Source organism: Lissotriton vulgaris, unplaced genomic scaffold (genome assembly GCF_964263255.1).
Source record: "Lissotriton vulgaris unplaced genomic scaffold, aLisVul1.2 SCAFFOLD_3373, whole genome shotgun sequence".
Lineage (NCBI taxonomy): Eukaryota > Metazoa > Chordata > Amphibia > Caudata > Salamandridae > Lissotriton > Lissotriton vulgaris.
The window spans coordinates 126,636-149,026 of NW_028248370.1; the positions used below are offsets into that span (position 1 = coordinate 126,636).

At 46.9% G+C, this 22,391-nt stretch overlaps 1 pseudogene across 1 annotated transcript in view; it reads right to left on the bottom strand.

Annotated features, from left to right (window-relative positions):
* Window positions 1-22,391, bottom strand: part of LOC147664131 (NXPE family member 1 pseudogene) — a 185,449-nt pseudogene that overhangs the window by 103,747 nt on the left and 59,311 nt on the right. Inside the window, exon 2 of the transcript XR_015305178.1 lies at window positions 7,066-7,168. The product of XR_015305178.1 is annotated as an NXPE family member 1 pseudogene (transcript). The remainder of the gene's footprint in view (window positions 1-7,065; window positions 7,169-22,391) is intronic.

The window sequence follows — 22,391 nt, forward strand, 5'->3', positions numbered from 1 at the left end:
GCATCCCGCCACGAGGGGCCGTTGTGGAGATTAAGCAAGCTATTGCCCAGAGTCGCAGAGTGTGAACCCGTGAGTCGAGAAGGCACCGGAGCGAGAATTATCGAGTCCGTGGAATTTTTGAGCCCAAGACCCGCCGAGGCGGGGAATTGAACCCTGGTCCAGGGCCGATCTCAGCTTCCGGGTCTGCCGCCTCTAACCCCTGAGCCACACTTCTCCACTTAGAGAAACAAGGAAGGGAGGACTCGCAGGACATTTGAAAGGAGGGCACACGTTTGATGTTGGATGGTCCATGGCTGTGGGATGGATAGAGGTTTCCAGCTTCACTGCAGAGCCGAGGGCAGCAGCGCGTGTGTTGTGCAGCAGAGCTTAGAATATGCAGTTTGTCAGCTATTAGTATCGTAAATAACAATCCCTTGTATATTTATTAAAAACCAAAACATAAATAGAAGGCGTTGTCATTTACAATGCCAATAGCTCAAAATCCTGTGAATGCGAGACCTATTGCATTGCAAATGCTTGTTTAAGTCAGGCATGACAACCCAGATGCATATAATACCGGGGCATTGAGCTTGGAAACAACATAATTGACACATTACACCACAATCAAAACACGACCCGAGATAAAATTAAGAAACTATTAGACAAATGGAACCCAAAATGTATCACCTGGTGGGGCAGGATCGAAACTGTAAAAATGATGATCGCTCCGTTAGTCAGTTATCTAATCAATATGCCCCCCCTTATTATCAGAAGATTTCCATCACAAATTAGAAGTCCTGATCTCAAAATGCATTTGTCAAGGTACTCCAACGCAATGCTCCCATATAGTCACCAGTCTCCTGCGGTGGCATCCTCCCCACATCCACTCACAGTGACACGATCCGCCACAAGGAGGTGTGTGCTCTCAACCCCCCCACATCCACTCACAGTGCACGACACGATCCGACACAAAGAGGTGTGTGCTCTCAACCCCCCCACATCCACTCACAGTGCACGACACGATCCGACACAAGGAGGTGTGTGCTCTCAACCCCCCCACATCCACTCACAGTGCACGACACGATCCGACACAAGGAGGTGTGTGCTCTCAACCCCCCCACATCCACTCACAGTGCACGACACGATCCGACACAAGGAGGTGTGTGCTCTCAACCCCCCACATCCACTCACAGTGCACGACACAAGGAGACACAAGGAGGTGTGTGCTCTCAACCCCCCCACATCCACTCACAGTGCACGACACGATCCGACACAAGGAGGTGTGTGCTCTCAACCCCCCCACATCCACTCACAGTGCACGACACGATCCGACACAAGGAGGTGTGTGCTCTCAACCACCCCACATCCACTCACAGTGCACGACACGATCCGACACAAGGAGGTGTGTGCTCTCAACCCCCCCACATCCACTCACAGTGCACGACACGATCCGACACAAGGAGGTGTGTGCTCTCAACCCCCCCACATCCACTCACAGTGCACGACACGATCCGACACAAGGAGGTGTGTACTCTCAACCCCCCACATCCACTCACAGTGCACGACACGATCCGACACAAGGAGGTGTGTGCTCTCAACCGCCCCACATCCACTCACAGTGCACGACACGATCCGACACAAGGAGGTGTGTGCTCTCAACCCCCCCACATCCACTCACAGTGCACGACACGATCCAACACAAGGAGGTGTGTGCTCTCAACCCCCCCACATCCACTCACAGTGCACGACACGATCCGACACAAGGAGGTGTGTGCTCTCAACCCCCCACATCCACTCACAGTGCACGACACAAGGAGACACAAGGAGGTGTGTGCTCTCAACCCCCCACATCCACTCACAGTGCACGACACAAGGAGACACAAGGAGGTGTGTGCTCTCAACCCCCCCACATCCACTCACAGTGCACGACACGATCCGACACAAGAAGGTGTGTGCTCTCAACCCCCCCACATCCACTCACAGTGAACGACACGATCCGACACAAGGAGGTGGGTGCTCTCAACCCCCCCACATCCACTCACAGTGCACGACACGATCCGACACAAGAAGGTGTGTGCTCTCAACCGCCCCACATCCACTCACAGTGCACGACACGATCCGACACAAGGAGGTTGGTGTTCTCAACCCCCCCACATCCACTCACAGTGCACGCCACAAGGAGACGCAAGGAGGTGTGTGCTCTCAACCCCCCCACATCCACTCACAGTGTACGACATGATCCGACACAAGGAGGTGTGTGCTCTCAACCCCCCCCACATCCACTCACAGTGCACGACACAAGGAGACACAAGGAGGTGTGTGCTCTCAACCCCCCCACATCCACTCTCAGTGCACGACACAAGGAGACACAAGGAGGTGTGTGCTCTCAACCCCCCCACATCCACTCACAGTGCACGACACAAGGAGACACAAGGAGGTGTGTGCTCTCAACCCCCCCACATCCACTCACAGTGCACGACACGATCCGACACAAGGAGGTGTGTGCTCTCAACCCCCCCACATCCACTCACAGTGCACAACACGATCCGACACAAGGAGGTGTGTGCTCTCAACCCCCCCACATCCACTCACAGTGCACGACACGATCCGACACAAGAAGGTGTGTGCTCTCAACCCCTCCACATCCACTCACAGTGCACGACACAAGGAGACACAAGAAGGTGTGTGCTCTCAACCGCCCCACATCCACTCACAGTGCACGACACGATCCGACACAAGGAGGTTGGTGCTCTCAACCCCCCCACATCAACTCCCAATGCACGACACGATCCGACACAAGGAGGTGTGTGCTCTCAACCGCCCCCACATCCACTCACAGTGCACGACACGATCCGACACAAGGAGGTTGGTGCTCTCAACTCTTCGCGCAAGGAAAGGAATGGGGACTTCTTCTCTCTTCTCCTCTCTATTGATTCTCAAATACCCTATTGTAACTCGTCCAGGACATACATTCTCAGGCCACCTATTGTTCTGTATTTTATTGTATAGTTTGTTTTATTTTTGCTTCGTAGCTTTATTATTTCTAGTAATGTTTGGAATCACTGATTTACAATACCGTTCCTTATCACTGATTTGTATCATTGTATGATTTAAGTATTGAAGTATTTGTGTATTGTTTGTACATTGTTTGTTTTTTGAAAATTATTACAAATCATTTGAAATCTAAAGCAATGGCTGAAACATGTCGCCCAAGGATTGTGAGAGTCAATTACTGTCCTAAATCAACCCATTGTAGTTGTTATTTTTAACCTTTTTTTATCTGACCATTGGCAATTCGTGTAATAGGATTCTTAGTTGAGCTGTAGGTCACTTAAGTACTTTTAGGAGCGTATTTACAAGCCCCATCGCCACCACAACATCACTTTTTGGGTGCTGCGGTGGCGATATGGGTTTCGCCTTATTTACAAGGCAGCATTAAGCTGCAACACCCATTGATTATGATGCTGCTCCATATTCACAAGGGCGCCGTACATATGCGCCAGCGCCAAAATGAAGACCAGGGAATACCCGCTCCTGCCCGGGCGAAACGAGGAGACATTTATAAGTTCTCCACGTTTTTGCTGCACACATGGAACAGCAAAACGCCAATGAATGTTTATGTGCTGGAAGGTGTTCCTTCCGGCAAATAAACAATCATAAAAAAATGATATTTTGCACTATGGTGCAAGGGTGCCTGCATTGGTGCTAGGGTCCCTGCATTGGTGCAAGGGTGCCTGCATTGGTGCAAGGGTGCCTGCATTGGTGCAAGGGTGCCTGCATTGGTGCAAGGGTGCCTGCATTGGTGCAAGGGTGCCTGCATTGGTGCAAGGGTGCCTGCATTGGTGCTAGGGTGCCTGCATTGGTGCTAGGGTGCCTGCATTGGTGCAAGGGTGCCTGCATTGGTGCTAGGGTACCTGCATTGGTGCAGGAGTGCCTGCATTGGTGCAAGGGTGCCTGCATTGGTGCAAGGGTGCCTGCATTGGTGCTAGGGTGCCTGCATTGGTGCGAGGATGCCTGCATTGGTGCAAGGGTGCCTGCATTGGTGCTAGGGTGCCTGCATTGGTGCAAGGGTGCCTGCATTGGTGCAGGGGTGCCTGCATTGGTGCAAGGGTGCCTGCATTGGTGCAAGGGTGCCTGCATTGGTGCGAGGATGCCTGCATTGGTGCAAGGGTGCCTGCATTGGTGATAGGGTGCCTGCATTGGTGCAAGGGTGCCTGCATTGGTGCAAGGGTGCCTGCATTGGTGCTAGGGTGCCTGCATTGGTGCAAGGGTGCCTGCATTGGTGTTAGGGTGCCTGCATTGGAGCAAGGGAGCCTGCATTGGTGCTAGGCAGCCTGCATTGGTGATAGGGTGCCTGCATTTGTGCAAGGGTGCCTGCATTGGTGATAGGGTGCCTGCATTGGTGATAGGGTGCCTGCATTGGTGCAAGGGAGCCTGCATTGGTGCAAGGGTGCCTGCATTGGCGCAAGGGTGCCTGCATTGGTGAAAGGGTGCCTGCATTGGTGCGAGGATGCCTGCATTGGTGCAAGGGTGCCTGCATTGGTGCAAGGGTGCCTGCATTGGTGCAAGGGTGCCTGCATTGGTGCTAGGGTGCCTGCATTGGTGCTAGGGTGCCTGCATTGGTGCAAGGGTGCCTGCATTGGTGTTAGGGTGCCTGCATTGGTGTTAGGGTGCCTGCATTGGTGCAAAGGTGCCTGCATTGGTGATAGGGTGCCTGCATTGGTGCAAGGGTGCCTGCATTGGTGCAAGGGGGCCTGCATTGGTGCTAGGGTGCCTGCATTGGTGCAAGGGTGCCTGCATTGGTGCAAGGGTGCCTGCATTGGTGCAAGGGTGCCTGCATTGGTGATAGGGTGCCTGCATTGGTGCAAGGGTGCCTGCGTTGCTGCAAGGGTGCCTGCATTGGTGTGAGGATGCCTGCATTGGTGCAAGGGTGCCTGCATTGGTGCAAGGGTGCCTGGATTGGTGCAAGGGTGCCTGCATTGGTGCAAGGGTGCCTGCATTGGTGCAAGGGTGCCTGCATTGGTGATAGGGTGCCTGCATTGGTGCAAGGGTGCCTGCATTGGTGCAAGGATGCCTGCATTGGTGCTAGGGTGCCTGCATTGGTGCAAGGGTGCCTGCATTGGTGCAAGGGTGCCTGCATTGGTGCTAGGGTGCCTGCATTGGTGCAAGGGTGCCTGCATTGGTGCAAGGGTGCCTGCATTGGTGCTAGGGTGCCTGCATTGGTGCAAGGGTGCCTGCATTGGTGCAAGGGTGCCTGCATTGGTGCAAGGGTGCCTGCATTGGTGATAGGGTGCCTGCATTGGTGCAAGGGTGCCTGCGTTGCTGCAAGGGTGCCTGCATTGGTGCTAGGGTGCCTGCATTGGTGCAAGGGTGCCTGCATTGGTGCAAGGGTGCCTGCATTGGTGCAAGGATGCCTGCATTGGTGCTAGGGTGCCTGCATTGGTGCAAGGGTGCCTGTATTGGTGATAGGGTGCCTGCATTGGTGCAAGGGTGCCTGCATTGGTGCAAGGCAGCTACATTTTACCCTAGCACAGGGGGAAACACAGGGCTGAACCATATTGTTGTATATACGGTGCAGCCCTGTGTTTCAAAAGTGGTGGAGTGAGGCATTAGGCCAAGAAGGCTCAGGCCACACTCTGTCTCTTCCATTGTAAATATGCCCCTCAGTTGGGTGGATCACCGTGTTTATCCAAACACTATAAAAACACCCTCCCCGTAGGAGCTCCCATCGCTGGTGCCGGCCCAGACTACTGTCAAGTAACGGTGAGGAACGCCACTCACGCGAGTGACGCGCTTGGAACTGGAAGTTGGCCATCATTGTCCACCCCACATGACCGCAAAGGCCATAATCTCTATTTTTGAAGGTTTGTTGTTAGAGCTCCAGTGAACAGCCTGACCCTCTCCCTGAAGCAGCAGACTGTCAGTGGTTCTAGCGCCTCGGAGAGCCCCACCAGGGGGCAGGTGTGTGTGTGCTGTCTGCATAAGATTTGTAATGAAGCATATCCTGCCAGTACAAAATATTATGCCTAAATATATTTTTTAAACATTTCAGTGTGTGAACTGTTTGGAGAAATAAATATATTCCTCCAATTTTGCGCCCGCCTCAAGGTTGTCCCAAGGTGGCCTCAGGTGGCATCAAGGTGCCCTCAGGTGGCATCAAGGTGGCATCAAGGTGACAACAAGGTGCCCTCAAGTTGGCAAAAAGATGGATCCTTTTGCTGTATGAACAAGGGCTACCCACATACCACGTTGTTGACACAAAGAGATGCAAAGCAGGGCCAGGTGATCTTTTTGATGAAACGAGCCTTCTTTTTGCATTGGAAAGTACGGGCCTCATTTATGGGGTTTTGGCGTAGGGCATCACCACCGCAGGTCACCTCGCTGAGCTGCCTGATGTCAAAGTGAAAGGGCAGCAATGCATCGTATTTATCTAATACGGAGAAGTGTGGCTCACTGGTTAGAGCGGCAGACTCTGAAGCAGAGATCAGGCCCGGGACCAGGGTTCAAGTCCCGACGCGGCAGGGTCTTGGGCTCAATGTCCGCAGACTCGATAATTCTCGCCTCGGCGCCTACTCTAATCATGGGTCCCACGCTGCAACTCTGGGCAATAGCTTGCTTAATCTCCACAACGGCCCCAACAACACTGGGATGCCTGGCTTCACCTTGGGGGTGCCCAGGAGCGGCATCTCACAGGGAGAGCCAGGAAGAGTTCCACAGCGTTATACAGCGCCAGGACGCCCCATTGCTGGGGCAGCTGTGCGCTTTACAAGTATACTACATTTACATTTACATTTACATACAGTGGATTCCTGTCCTTTCCCCCAGTGCTGGGGTCATTTCGGCAGCTTAGCGCCCCCTTGCACCATGGTCTCAAAGGCATCAGGACGTTTTATATAACCTACCCCACTCGGGCAACGCTGGCCCCACCCCTGAGGAGGCAGGACAGGAAAGGTCAAATGAGGAAGTAGGAGGTCCAGGTAAGTTCACTCCCTCCCCCTGCACATCACCGCTCTGCACAGACATACTCCTGCCCGGCAGCCACCCCAGCAGTAAGTACCTACGCCCCCTTTGACCGCAGCCACTTACCTTCGGAAGTCCACGCTGAACACCGACGGTGAGAGTAAAAATGAAAACAACTGCGAACAGCAGGAACCTCTTAAAGCTTGTGGTCATTGTCATCGCGTTGTCTCTGTGGGCGACAAAACAGAAGGGAACAATGGAATAAAAGCCGGAAGATGAGATTTGGAATTAGCTGTCTAAATTAACCCAAATAGGTCTGTGCGTTTCGTTTCTTATAGAGGCGGCTCCTCCGCTGTGGCAGGGCAGCGTCACCTACCCAAAAACCGCAGGAAAGGAAAAATGAAATGATAGTATGTGATAATAAACACGTATTTTATTTTTCCTCTCCTACTTAGTCTTGTGGCGGGCCTGGGGGGACAGGCGCTAAGAGGAGTGGTGGGTGCACTCCATTCCCTGCGCATGATGGTTTGGCCGTCTGTCTTAGGCAGTGAACGCTCTCTGCAGCCCAACCATGCAGCCGGGATGGAGACAGCAGGCGCCGACTCCCAGTCTGGAGCGCAAATCCAAGGCGCTCAGGCCAATCCTGACGCTGCTCTCATGCATGAGGATTGGACGCAGAGCATTCTTGGAGACTGTGCTGCCTCGAGAAGAGCAGAAGTGCGCGATGCGGCCAGCTGCAGGTACGCTTCTTTTTATTACAATTTTTATTTTCGCTTGCACACCCTATGCCCCCCCCCCCCGACTCCCACCCACTACGCGGCTCGTCAGCACACCTCTATGCCTTAAGTAGGTTTGCAAAAGTGGCTAGAATGTTACTGCTCTGGCTCCTAAAAACTTAGGGCAAAGCATTGAATGTTGTATTTTTGCCCTTTGAAATATAAACTGAAATGCTAAATGAAAATACATCAAAAGAATGTCAATGCTGTCTAGACCTTCCAGTGGGGCCACATCTGTTGTACTAAAAAACAGGATGATGCACAAATTGGTATTTCAGCGGCTGCGTCTCGTCCTCTCAGAACCCCAAAACATGCACAAAATGACCAGGAAAGTTCTCTGAGAAGCGCAGGAGCACTAGCCCTAAACCGGAAGTGACTTCCAAACCTGGAATAGGAAGTCTGCATATGACAAGGGGCCTGGTGTCAGCATGGAAGAGCGGTCTGTTTAGGACAAGTCCCCACAAGGGGGGTCTGTTTGGGACGGATCACTGAAATAATATCTACTACCAAAATATCGAGTTCCCATAATATCGATGAGAAATTATCGAGGGACATAATATCGACTTTCTATCTTCACTAAGGTAAGTACAAAAATATCGAGTTTAAAATATCGAGTGTTAAAAATATAGACTGTCAAAATATCGATTTTTTATGTCTTTAAAATAAGTTAAAACTATTATAATATTGAATATATTTAATATAAACATTGTTAAAAGTTATTAAATAAATGTAACATTATTACATAATTAATGTAACTTTAAAAATTAATAATAATAATATATATATATATATATATAAATGCATGTTATTAATAAAACATATAGAATATATTTACCGTAGCATAGCAAAAGGTTTAAATTTAATGTAACCACTCCAGTGGGTGCTGCATTAAAGAGATCTTTGGATAGCGTAGGGGTAAAAATTACTATTCCCACTTCAGTGGGTACAAAAATAGGGAAAGCGTTGGATAGCGTAGGGGTAAAATTTACTATTCCCACTCCAGTGGGTGCAACAGTAGGGAAAGCGTTGAATAGCGTAGGGGTAAAAATTACTATTCCCACTCCAGTGGGGGCAACAGTAGCGAAAGCGTTGGATAGCGTAGGGGTAAAAATTACTATTCCCACTCCAGTGGGTGTTACAGTATGGAAAGCGTTGGATAGCGTAGGGGTAAAAATTACTATTCCCACTCCAGTGGGTGTTACAGTATGGAAAGCGTTGGATAGCGTAGGGGTAAAAATTACTATTCCTACTCCAGTGGGTGCAACAGTAGGGAAAGCGTTGGATAGCGTAGGGGTAAAAATTACTATTCCCACTCCAGTGGGGGCTACAGTAGGGAAAGCGTTGGATAGCTAGAGGTAAAAATTACTATTCCCACTCCAGTGGGTGCTACAGTAGGGAAAGCGTTGGATAGCATAGGGGTAAAAATTACTATTCCCACTCCAGTGGGTGCTACAGTAGGGAAAGCGTTGGATAGCGTAGGGGTAAAAATTACTATTTCCACTCCAGTGGGTGCAACAGTAGGGAAAGCGTTGGATAGCGTAGGGGTAAAAATTACCATTCCAACTCCAGTGGGTGCAACAGTAGGGAAAGCGTTGGATAGCGTAGGGGTGAAAGTTACTATTCCCAATTAATTATTTTAAATTAATGACCAATTATATTTTAATTATTTACCAATTAATAATTAATTTAAAAATATAATTAATTTACATCATTATTTAATAAAAATTAAATTACTTCCCACCCTATTCCCCTATAAACACACAACCCGCTACAGAAATTAAATTACTAAAATTTAAATATTTATCAATTATTTATTTTTAATTAATTACCAATTATATTTTAATTAATTACCAATTATTATTTAATTAACAATTAGATTAAATTTACATAATTGAATAATTATAATTAAATTACTTCCCACCCTATTCCCCTGTAAACACACAACCCACTACAGAAAATAAATTACTAAAAAATAATTATTTATCAATTATTCATTTTTAATTATTTAACAATTATATTTTAATTAATTACCAAGTATTATTTATTTAACAATTAGATTAAATTTACATAATGAATTATTTATAATTAAAATACTTCCCACCCTATTCCCCTATTAACCCACAACCCGCTACAGATTTATATTACACAAATATTATTAAATATTAATAACTTACCTTATTTTCGATATTTTTGTTGTCTATATTTTATCTAGTCTATATTATGTATAGTCTACATTTTTGATTCGATATTTTGGCTATTCTAGTCGATATTACTCGATATTTTTGTTGTCTATATTTTGTCTAGTCTATATTTTGTCCTGTCTATATTTTATACTCGATATTTTGTCCAATCGATATTTTGGAATCGATATTATGTCTGTTTACCGTTTGGGACAAGTGTCCACAAGGAGGGTCTGTTTGGGACAAGTGTCCACAAGGACGGTCTGTTTGGGACAAGTGTCCACAAGGAGGGTCTGTTTAGGACCAGTGTCCACAAGGAGGGTCTGTTTGGGACAAGTGTCCACGAGGAGGGTCTGTTCGGCACAAGTGTCCACAAGGAGGGTCTGTTTGGGACAAGTGTCCACATGGAGGGTCTGTTCAGCACAAGTGTCCAAAAGCAGGGTCTGTTTGGGACAAGAGTCCACAAGGGGGGGGGTCTGTTTGGGATAAGTGTCCAAAAGGAGGGTCTGTTTAGGACCAGTGTCCACAAGGAGGGTCTGTTTAGGACCAGTGTCCAAAAGTAGGGTCTGTTTGGGACAAGTGTCCACAAGGAGGGTCTGTTTGGGACAAGTGTCCACAAGGAGGGTCTGTTTGGAACAAGTGTCCACAAGGAGGGTCTGTTTGGGACAAGTGTCCACAAGGAGGGTCTGTTTGGGACAAGTGTCCACAAGGACGGTCTGTTTGGGACAAGTGTCCACAAGGAGGGTCTGTTTGGGACAAGCTTCAACAAGAAGGGCGTGTTTGAGACAAGTGTCCACAAGGAGGGTCTGTTTGGGACAAGTGTCCACAAGGACGGTCTGTTTGGGACAAGTGTCCACAAGGAGGGTCTGTTTGGGACAAGTGTCCACAGGGATGGTCTGTTTGGAACAAGTGTCCACAAGAAGGGCGTGTTTGAGACAAGTGTCCACAAGGAGGGTCTGTTTGGGACAAGTGTCCACAGGGATGGTCTGTTTGGGACAAGTGTCCACAAGGAGGGTCTGTTTAGGATCAGTGTCCACAAGGAGGGTCTGTTTAGGACCAGTGTCCAAAAGGAGGGTCTGTTTAGGACCAGTGTCCAAAAGTAGGGTCTGTTTGGGACAAGTGTCCACAAGGAGGGTCTGTTTGGGACAAGTGTCCACAAGGAGGGTCTGTTTGGGACAAGTGTCCACGAGGAGGGTCTGTTTAGGACCAGTGTCCACAAGGAGGGTCTGTTTAGGACCAGTGTCCAAAAGGAGGGTCTGTTTAGGACCAGTGTCCAAAAGTAGGGTCTGTTTGGGACAAGTGTCCACAAGGAGGGTCTGTTTGGGACAAGTGTCCACAAGGAGGGTCTGTTTGGGACAAGTGTCCACGAGGAGGGTCTGTTTGGGACAAGTGTCCACAAGGACGGTCTGTTTGGGACAAGTGTCCACAAGGAGGGTCTGTTTGGGACAAGTGTCCACAAGGAGGGTCTGTTTGGGATGAGTGTCCACAAGGAGGTTCTGTTTGGAACAAGTGTCCACAAGGAGGGTCTGTTTGGGACAAGTGTCCACAAGGAGGGTCTGTTTGGGACAAGTGTCCACAAGGACGGTCTGTTTGGGACAAGTGTCCACAAGGAGGGTCTGTTTGGGACAAGTGTCCACAAGGAGGGTCTGTTTGGGACAAGTGTCCACAAGGAGGGTCTGTTTGGGACAAGTGTCCACAAGGAGGGTCTGTTTGGGACAAGTGTCCACAGGGATGGTCTGTTTGGGACAAGCGTCCACAAGAAGGGCGTGTTTGAGACAAGTGTCCACAAGGAGGGTCTGTTTAGAACAAGTGTCCACAAGGAGGGTCTTTTTGGGACAAGTGTCCACAAGGAGGGTTTGTTTGGGACAAGTGTCCACGGGGAGGGTCTGTTTTGGAAAAGAGTCCACAAGCAGGGTCTGCTTAAGACAAGTGTCCACGAGGATGGTCTGTTTGGGACTAGTGTCCACAAGGAGGGTTTGTTTGGGACAAGTGTCCACAAGGAGGGTATTAAATTCCAAAGAAGGAGGAGGCAAATCCAAGATAAATTAAAAGAGGTTTAATCTTCTGGAGCACAGTACTTCATACAGCCAGGTTCATAAATAGAATGGTTTCAACACAGTTCTGAGTGATGTCATACACAACTGTAAGGCATGTGCCATTATTAAAGGAAAACAATGTGCATAAAAGGGAAACATATTTAAAAGGGAAATACATGGAATGAAGGATATAACACATCTCTTCCCTTGCAAAAAACTATTCATTCATAACACACTTGGAGACACGTCTCACATTCCAAACGTCACCATTTTGGGTAACAACACTATTCTTGTTGACTTTGACAATTCTCAAAGGTCTACTACATCTTGCATCACCTTTGAGCAAGATTCCAGGTTTACGTATTCTAACATAATCCCCAACATGGAAATTTGGTTTTCTAACATTCATGTGAGATTCATAATGAATTTTGCTTCTATTCTGTTTATACTCTACAGTACGAGCAATATCATCCTTACTCAGCTGTGAACACTTATCCGTAACAACTTTCTTAAACCACCAAGGACATAGTTTAGAAACTGGATCTCTACCTCTAAGTAAACGAAAAGGTGAGACCTCAGTAGTGGAATGGGGAGTTATCTGATACAACCACAATTTCTCTCTTAATTTGTCTTTCCATTCAGCACCAAAGTTTTGCGCCCAAAGTATATCTTGCTTAAGAACTTTATTATACTTTTCAACTTGCCCATGACCTTGAGGTTCATACAAGGGTGTGGTTATGTGACGAACATTTTGTGATTTAAGAAATTCTTGCATCTCACATGACTTCAACTGCACGCCATTGTCAGAAATAATCACTTCTGGATTCCCTTCCCTGGAAAAAACTTCCTTCAAAAACAAAATAACATTACTAGTTGTGACCCTTGGAACCAGTTTGACTTCCGGCCACTTAGAATGGTAATCCACCATAACAATGGCAAACCTACAATCTTGTGGCAAAAAATTAAAAGGCCCTGCAAAATCTATACCAATTTTCTGCCATGGAAACTCAGGCCACTTAACAGGAATAGGAGGAGCAGGACTGCATCTAAGAGATTTCTCGCTACTAACACACTCCGGGCACTCTCTAACCAACTTGTCAACAAACCTGTCAACTCCTGACCACCCAAACAAAGATCTAATATATCTTTTCATTGAGGTGATACCAACATGGCTTTCATGACTCAAATTCAAAATGGTATCCTGTAAAGAAACTGGTGAAATACACTTTCCTTGTCTGTAAATGAAATCACCCTCTATAAAAATTTCATCTGAGACTTTCCAAAATGGGAACATCTCCTCTGGAACATCACTCTTAGAAGGCCATCCTTCATGATGATTCTATAACCTTCTGCAAAACTTTGTCTTCCACCATACTTTTTTTCCACAATTCCACAGAAATATTTCCAAAATTCCCAGACAACACATCAGCAATTCCAGCAACAATCTCAACAATGTCCAGAACCTCACTATACTCACAAGGAAGACGCGACAAACAATCTGCAGTAACATTGACTTTTCCAGGAACATATTCCACAGTAAAAGTGTATTTTTGTAATCCTGACATTAATCTAGCAATTCTTGCCGTGGCATTCAAACCTCCTCCAGGAGACAAAATGGAAACCAAAGGCTTATGATCAGTCTTGATAATAAACCTTGCTTCCCAAATATAATTTCAAAAGTGTTCCACACCCCACACACACGCTAACAACTCTTTTTCAATCACTGCATAGCGTCTCTCTGTTGAATTAAGTGTGCGTGAGGCAAACGCCACATTCCACTCCTCTTTACCAGAAAACTGCGAAAGAACACAGCCTACACCATACAGGCTAGCATCGACAGTAAGAACACAAGTCTTTCCAACACAAAATGCTTTAAGAGATGGCAGCAATCATGTCTGCTTTAATCTTTTCAAATGCTTCTTGTTGACTATCTCCCCATTCAAAAACAACATTCTTCCTAATCAATGCCCTTAAAGGTTCCATTTTTGATGCAAAGTCTTTAATGAACTTACTGTAATATTCACAAAGACCAGAAAATGAAAGAAGTTTTTCTTTAGAATCTGGTGCAGGTGCTTTGAGAATGGCATCAACCAAAGATTATTTGGAACTACACCATTTTTAGAGAGAGTATGTCCTAAGTATTCGACAGACTCTTTTTAAGGTCAGACCATAGTCCTTGAGGATCCCGCATACACTTTTTAAATGTTTGGAATGACTCTCAACATCAGGTGAAAAAATCAAAATATCGTCCTGAAAGCACTTCACACATGACTGCATTCCCTTGAACAAATGACACATTGATCTTTGAAAGACTGACGCCGCAGAGGCAAGACCAAATGGCATTCTTTTAAATTGAAACAGCCCCTGCGGTGTTATGAAGGCAGTCAAATGACGAGATTCTTTAGCCAACTCTATTTGATGATAGGCCGATCTTAGGTCTAAAGTAGAGAAAATTGTGGCACCACCCAGTGTACTAACAACCTCATTAATATTTGGCAAAGGATGGCAGTCTATCAGAATATTAGCGTTTAGGGCACAAAGATCCACACACAGCCTCAGAGAATTATCCGATTTGCGTGCCAAAATGATGGGCGAAACCCACTCAGACGACTCCACTTCTTCAATCACTCCCTCACTCAGCATTACATCCAACAACTTTCCCAACTCATCTCTCACATTAATGGGTACATTCCTGAGTCTTTGTTTGACAGGAGAAAATCCAGTTTTAAGTTTGATTTTGTGACAAAAACCCTTAAGTTTCCCTAAAGTGTCTGTAAAAACTTCAGGAAACAACTCCTCAAGGAGTGAGTGAAGGAACGAGGCAGAAACGCGGCTCCACACAGATTGAGAACATATCCAGTTCTGGGGAATAACTGATATACCTTATGCCCGTTCAAGGACAATTTTATCACACTAAGAGATACACAACATGACATCGTGAAGTAGTCTGACAGGACGAATAAAAAGATACCCCAAGAGAAGGAGCTCCTAAGCTAGGAGAGAGGAAATTTCTACATAAAAGGTTGCAGAATCAAAATTGCTACGTAACACAGAACCCATGATGGATTGTCGTCAACAGTATAAGGGGATATGGTGTAATTAACCGCTCCTTGAAACCCCAACAAGTGAAGTCCTGAAGAAGGTGCCACAGAATCAAATGTACTGCACCGAAACGCGTCGACGCATTTTTTCTGACATAAAGAATCCAATCAGGGCCTGGTAAACTCTAGAAGGACACTCAACACTATCACTAGTGTTTACTTAAAACAAGCTGCTTTAGGCCTGTGGATCTATCAACATAGAGTGGCAAAGACATTCGGGAGCCACAGTAACAAGAGGGGTTTGTCAAAGTATATTGTTTTGTTTTTTGTTTGATGTCCATCAACTGCTGAAATGTTGCATATGTGTGTACCTTAGTTGTGAAATACTTTTTTAATTGTGTGCATTGTTTTCAATTGTTTATGTTCATTTCAAGGAACATCCCTTGGATTTTAAATTGTCTTGTATTAATTTGACGTGTATTTTATTGCTCAGATATTGGTTTTTAATAAAATTAGATTGTGAACGATTTTATTTCTTTGTGGAAATCCTTACATGTTTCCTGATGTATAGTGGACTATAGGTCCTTCACCCTGGCCTGACAGGTGGGTGGTAAACAAACTGACTCCAGGGATTCCCCTTTAGACTTACTGTCTTGTTACCCTGTTCCCTAGTGAAAGTGGGGTACCCTCTCTTTTGAAACCAAACAACTCCTCAACTACAAAAGAATTATCATTCACCACAGAACAAAAAAACATATCCTCTACCAACATAACAGGTTCTTTACTTCGTGGATTGAGTTTGATCCCTAGTTTCCATTGATCTCTCCAACCCAGGAAATTGATACCTTTCCTAGCAACATACATTTTTATATGACTGATCTGCCTTTAAATTGCACATCTGATGCAATATAATCAACAAAATCAGTAATAGATTCATTAAAACATTGAGCAACAATATCAGGGCTAGATAAATCATCAAGGGACAAAATGTTGTTAAACTTTTCCTGAAAATATTCTAATGTTATAATGGTCCATGGAGAGCCAGAATCAGCCATAAGAATTAAAATTTCACCAAGAAATTTGACACAACATTTAGGAGAATAAAGGTACTCTTCAACAGTACTCACACCTTGAATTGAAATAACCATACCTCTCGCAAGACCAGAATCCTCATCGGAAGAACTTGAATCCCTCACAACTGAAACTTCTCTACTTCTAGACCCCATATTCCCTTGAGGTACAATAATCCTCTTGCGATTATCCTTGCAGGCTTTAGCAAAATGCCCAATTCTACCACATTAGACACACTCTTTCCCAATAGCAGGACAACATTTAAATGATGCTACATGATTTGTACTCCCACAGACAATATCCGCAGACAATATTCCTAGAATCTTTAACATATTGTGGTGTAAATTTCTTCTTCAAGCCACACACTTCATCAATACTTTTACTATTGTCTCCTTTGGCATTAACATCATCAATAGTTTTTCTCCATTTCTCCGATTGTTCAAAAGCCTTTGCTGTAGAGATAGTGTCATTAAGATTAGGATGACCCAAAATCCATAACTACTCTTGTGTTTTTTTGTTCTTCACATTTACTATAATTTGGTCTCTTATCATCTCGTCTGCTAAATTACCAAAATTGCATGAAATTACAAGACTCCTGAGAGCGGTCAGAAAATCATCAAACGTTTCAGATTCCCTCTGAGCTCTTGTATAAAACTTATATCTGTTAAGAGCAATACTAGTTGAGGGTTTAAAATGGGGTTCAATACGCATGAGAGCTTCATCAAATGTTCCCAAATAAATCACCACTAACAAGAGGAAGAGTTCTGAAAATAGCTTGACCCTCCGACCCAAGACAGTGTAAGAAAATATTTTTTTTTCTCTCATTACCCATCCTTTCCTCATCAATTCCTTTTAAATAGGTAAGAAATGATTCCTTCCATCTAGACCAAGGAATAGGTGGGTCTCCTTTAGATTGCAAACATTTACTGGGTGGATCAAATTGCATAGTGGTGGCAATGACAAATGTACAAGTAAAATAAATAAAAGACAAAAAAATTGTACTTGCAGGATAGCACTTCTTGTCTTGACCTCTCAAAAGATATAGAAATCAGCAGAACGAGCTTATAAAATAAAATAAGAAATTACACTCTTGAAAGAGCAGTTTAAATCGGCGTTGTAAATAATCACCAAGAGAAATATGGGCACTGTTGTAAATGGCGAAATCTCTAGGATAAAAGTAACCTTCAGAAGTACAGGGGTTGAAGGAGTTGAAGAAGAAAGTAAATAAAATGCGCAGTCGCTGTGCGCATCAGCGTTAAAAGTTTAAATGAAGTAAATCAATGCGCTCCCGTGCGCATCGGGGTTGTCATGGTGATTCCAAAATGGCCGTCGACGCTGAAGCTGACGTTCACGTAGAGCGCGCTGACGCAGCTCGTCTCGGGGCTCACGCATGGTAATCAGCGCGACTTATAAAATGAAGAAGTCCCCTGCAGATAACGAAGATTTTTTGCTAGAAAATAGCTTAATTGCTCAAAATTGAATAAAAAATGATGGGAAAACTCCAGAAATTCCCAAACAGCACGAAGAAACTTCTCAGAGGATGAGAAAGTATAAACAGTCCATGAAATCCATGAAGTCCACAAGCAGAGTTAAAAAAAAAATGCCAATAAATCCCAAAGTAATTGTACCGCTCCTGTGCTCCTAATAGTAGCAGGTACAAGGTTCTCCTCGTCGCCAATTTTAAATTCCAAAGAAGGAGGAGGCAAATCCAAGATAAATTAAAAGAGGTTTCATCTTCTGGAGCACAGTACTTCATACAGCCAGGTTCATAAACAGTATGGTTTCAACACAGTTCTGAGTGATGTCATACACAACTGTAAGGCATGTGCCATAATTAAAGGAAAACAATGTGCATAAAAGGGAAACATATTTAAAAGGGAAATACATGGAATGAAGGATATAACAGAGGGTCTGCTTTGGAAAAGAGTCCACAAGGAGGGTTTGTTCGGCACAAGTGTCCACAAGGAGGGTCTGTTTGGGACAAGCGTCCACAAGGAGGGCGTGTTTGAGACAAGTGTCCACAAGGAGGGTCTCATTGGGACAAGTGTCCACAAGGAGGGTCTGTTTGGGACAAGCGTCCACAAGGAGGGCGTGTTTGAGACAAGTGTCCACAAGGAGGGTCTGTTTGGGACAAGTGTCAAAAAGGAGGGTCTGTTTGGGACAAGTGTCCACAAGGAGGGTCTGTTTAGGACAAGTGTCCACAAGGAGGGTCTTTTTGGGACAAGTATCCACAAGGAGGGTTTGTTTGGGACAAGTGTCTACGGGGAAGGTCTGCTTTGGAAAAGAGTCCACAAGCAGGGTCTGCTTAGGACAAGTGTCCACGAGGATAGTCTGTTTGGGACAAGTGTCCACAAGGAGGGTTTGTTTGGGACAAGTGTCCACAAGGAGGGACTGTTTGGGACAAGTGTCCACAAGGAGGGTCTGCTTGGGAAAAGAGTCCACAAGGAGGGTCTGCTTGGGACAAGTGTCCACAGGAGGGTCTGTTTGGGACAATTGTCCACAAGGAGGGTCCGTTTGGGAAAAGAGTCCACAAGGAGGGCCTGTTCGGCACAAGTGTCTACAAGGAGGGTCTGTTTGGGACAATTGTCCACAAGGAGGGTCCGTTTGGGCCAAGTGTCCACAAGGAGGGTGTTTTTGGGACAAGTGTCCACAATGAGGGCGTGTTTGAGACAAGTGTCCACAAGGAGGGTTTGTTCGGCACAAGTGTCCACAAGGAGGGTCTGTTTGGGACAAGCGTCCACAAGGAGGGCGTGTTTGAGACAAGTGTCCACAAGGAGGGTCTGTTTGGGACAAGTGTCCACAAGGAGGGTCTGTTTGGGACAAGTGTCCACAAGGAGGGTCTGTTCGGCACAAGTGTCCACAAGGAGGGTCAGTTTGGGAGAAGGGTCCACATGGAGGGTCTGTTTGGGACAAGTGTCCACAAGGAGGTTCTGTTTTGGACAAGTGTCCACAAGGACGGTCTGTTTGGGACAAGTGTCCACAGGAGGGTCTGTTTGGGACAAGTGTCCACAAGGAGGGTCTGTTTGGGACATGTGTCCACAAGGAGGGTCTGTTTGGGACAAGTGTCCACACGGACGGTCTGCTTGGGAAAAGAGTCCACAAGGAGGGTCTGCTTGGGACAAGTGTCCACAGGAGGGTCTGTTTGGGACAATTGTCCACAAGGAGGGTCCGTTTGGGAAAAGAGTCCACAAGGAGGGCCTGTTCGGCACAAGTGTCTACAAGGAGGGTCTGTTTGGGACAATTGTCCACAAGGAGGGTCCGTTTGGGCCAAGTGTCCACAAGGAGGGTGTTTTTGGGACAAGTGTCCACAATGAGGGCGTGTTTGAGACAAGTGTCCACAAGGAGGGTTTGTTCGGCACAAGTGTCCACAAGGAGGGTCTGTTTGGGACAAGCGTCCACAAGGAGGGCGTGTTTGAGACAAGTGTCCACAAGGAGGGTCTGTTTGGGACAAGTGTCCACAAGGAGGGTCTGTTTGGGACAAGTGTCCACAAGGAGGGTCTGTTCGGCACAGGTGTCCACAAGGAGGGTCAGTTTGGGAGAAGGGTCCACATGGAGGGTCTGTTTGGGACAAGTGTCCACAAGGAGGTTCTGTTTTGGACAAGTGTCCACAAGGACGGTCTGTTTGGGACAAGTGTCCACAGGAGGGTCTGTTTGGGACAAGTGTCCACAAGGAGGGTCTGTTTGGGACATGTGTCCACAAGGAGGGTCTGTTTGGGACAAGTGTCCACACGGACGGTCTGTTTGGGACAAGTGTCCACAGGAGGGTCTGTTCAGCACAAGTGTCCACAAGGAGAGTCTGTTTGGGACACGTGTCCAAAGGGATGGTCTGTTTCGGACAAGTGTCCACAAACAGCGTCTGTTTGGGACAAGTGTCCACGGGGAGAGTCTGCTTGAGACAAGTGTCCACAAGGAGGGTCTGCTTAGGACGTGTCCACAAGTGGGGTCTGTTTTGGACAAGTGACCACCAGGAGGGTCCGCTTAGGACGTGTCCACAAGGAGGGTCTGTTTGGGACAAGTGTCCACAGGAGGGTCTGTTTGGGACAAGTGTCCACAAGGAGGGTCTGTTTTGGACAAGTGTCCACAAGGACGGTCTGTTTGGGACAAGTGTCCATAGGAGGGTCTGTTTGGCACAAGTGTCCACAAGGACGTTCTGTTTGGGACAAATGTCCACAGGAGGGTCTGTTTGGGACAAGTGTCCACAAGGAGGGTCTGTTTGGGACAAGTGTCACAAGGAGGGTCTGTTTTGGACAAGTGTCCACAAGGACGGTCTGTTTGGGACAAGTGTCCATAGGAGGGTCTGTTCGGCACAAGTGTCCACAAGGAGGGTCTGCTTAGGACGTGTCCACAAGTGGGGTCTGTTTTGGACAAGTGTCCACAAGGAGGGTCTGTTTTGGACAAGTGTCCACAAGGACGTTCTGTTTTGGACAAATGTCCACAGGAGGGTCTGTTTGGGACAAGTGTCCACAAGGAGGGTCTGTTTGGGACAAGTGTCCACAAGGACGGTCTGTTTGGGACAAGTGTCCATAGGAGGGTCTGTTCGGCACAAGTGTCCACAAGGAGGGTCTGTTTGGGACAAGTGTCCACAAGGAGGGTCTGTTTGGGCCAAGTGTCCACAAGGAGGGTCTTTTTGGGAAAAGTGTCCACAAGGAGGGTTTGTTCGGCACAAGTGTCCACAAGGAGGGTCTGTTTGGGCCAAGTGTCCACAAGGAGGGTCTTTTTGGGAAAAGTGTCCACAAGGAGGGTCTGTTTGGGACAAGTGTCCACAAGGAGGGTCTGTTTGTGACAAGTGTCCACAAGGAGGGTCTGTTTGGGACAAGTGTCCACAAGGAGGGTCTGTTTGGGACAAGTGTCCATAGGAGGGTCTGTTCGGCACAAGTGTCCACAAGGAGGGTCTGTTTGGGACAAGTGTCCACAAGGAGGGTCTGTTTGGGACACGTGTCCACAAACAGGGTCTGATTAGGACACGTGTCCACAAGGAGGATCTGCTTAGGACGTGTCCACAAGTGAGGTCTGTTTTGGACAAGTGTCCACAAGGAGGGTCTGCATTTATCGCAGCCTGGATGCAAAAGTCAGTCATGTCACCTCGAGGACTCGGGCTGACAGCAGTGAGAGTGTCCACAGGGATGGACAGCAGTAAGAGCATCTCACTGCAAAGCTTCTTGGGCCTTACATGATGTCATCATGCCAATCAACCATATGATGGGCCTCAGGGAGGAACGCGTGGGATGCGTCCAATGTACCCAGTGCATTGGCGGTGACGTGCACACCCAAGTGATTACGCTTTACTTTCATTTGTGCGTTCATGGTGATGCGCACATCTAAGTCACCCAGGCCCTCGTCACCAGCCGACTGGACTACGGCAACGCCCTCTACGCCGGAACCACCGCCAAGCTCCAGAAGAGACTCCAGCGGATCCAGAACACCCCAGCCAGACTCATCCTCGACATCCCACGACACAGCCACATCTCCGGACATCTGAGAAACCTGCATTGGCTCCCCGTCAACAAAAGAATCACCTTCCGTCTCCTCACCCACGCACACAAAGCCCTACACGATCAAGGCCCGAGCTACCTCAACAACCGCATTAACTTCTACGCTCCAAGTGCCATCTCCGATCAGCCAGTCACGCCCTCGCCACCGTCCTCCGCATCCGAAGAACGACAACAGGAGGAAGGTCCTTCTCCTACCTGGCCGCCAAGACCTGGAACTCCCTCCCGACCGACCTGCGCCTGACCCAAGACCACCTCTCCTTCAGGAAGAAGCTCAAGACCTGGCTGTTCGAGCAGTAGCAGCACCCCCCCCCCCCAAGCGCCTTGAGACCCTCCGGGTAAGTAGTGCGCTCTACAAATGTCTTGTCTTGATTGGTCTAAGTAAAAATGAAACTGTGAAAGTACATTTTTATTATATTCTAAATTGTTTTTTTACTTAGTAACTTCATTTTGTTTTTGTCATATCTGTTTATTGGTATTTGCATTTTATAGACATTTTAGTGCACGTAAATTTCCATACAATACATCACTGAGGGTATGATCAACAATCTGTTGTACAGACTATATTATGTCTCTTAGGCACTGCGCTGTAGTGTGTGAACCTTCCCATAGGCAGCAGATGTGCCAGAGTGCATCCTTAATCTAGCAGGGCCTGTGTGACCCAGCCCCGGGTACAGAAATGATTTATATATCAAAACAGTAAAACTCCTAACTTTACTAATTCAAACAAGCACATTGGGACATGAATGCAAGCATACAGTAGGTATTCGTGTCCCGGGTCCTCTCCAGTCCCTCCTCACCCCACCGAAATGAAATCCTCCCCCCCGCCCCCACATGTCTCCAACTCCCGCAACTCCCC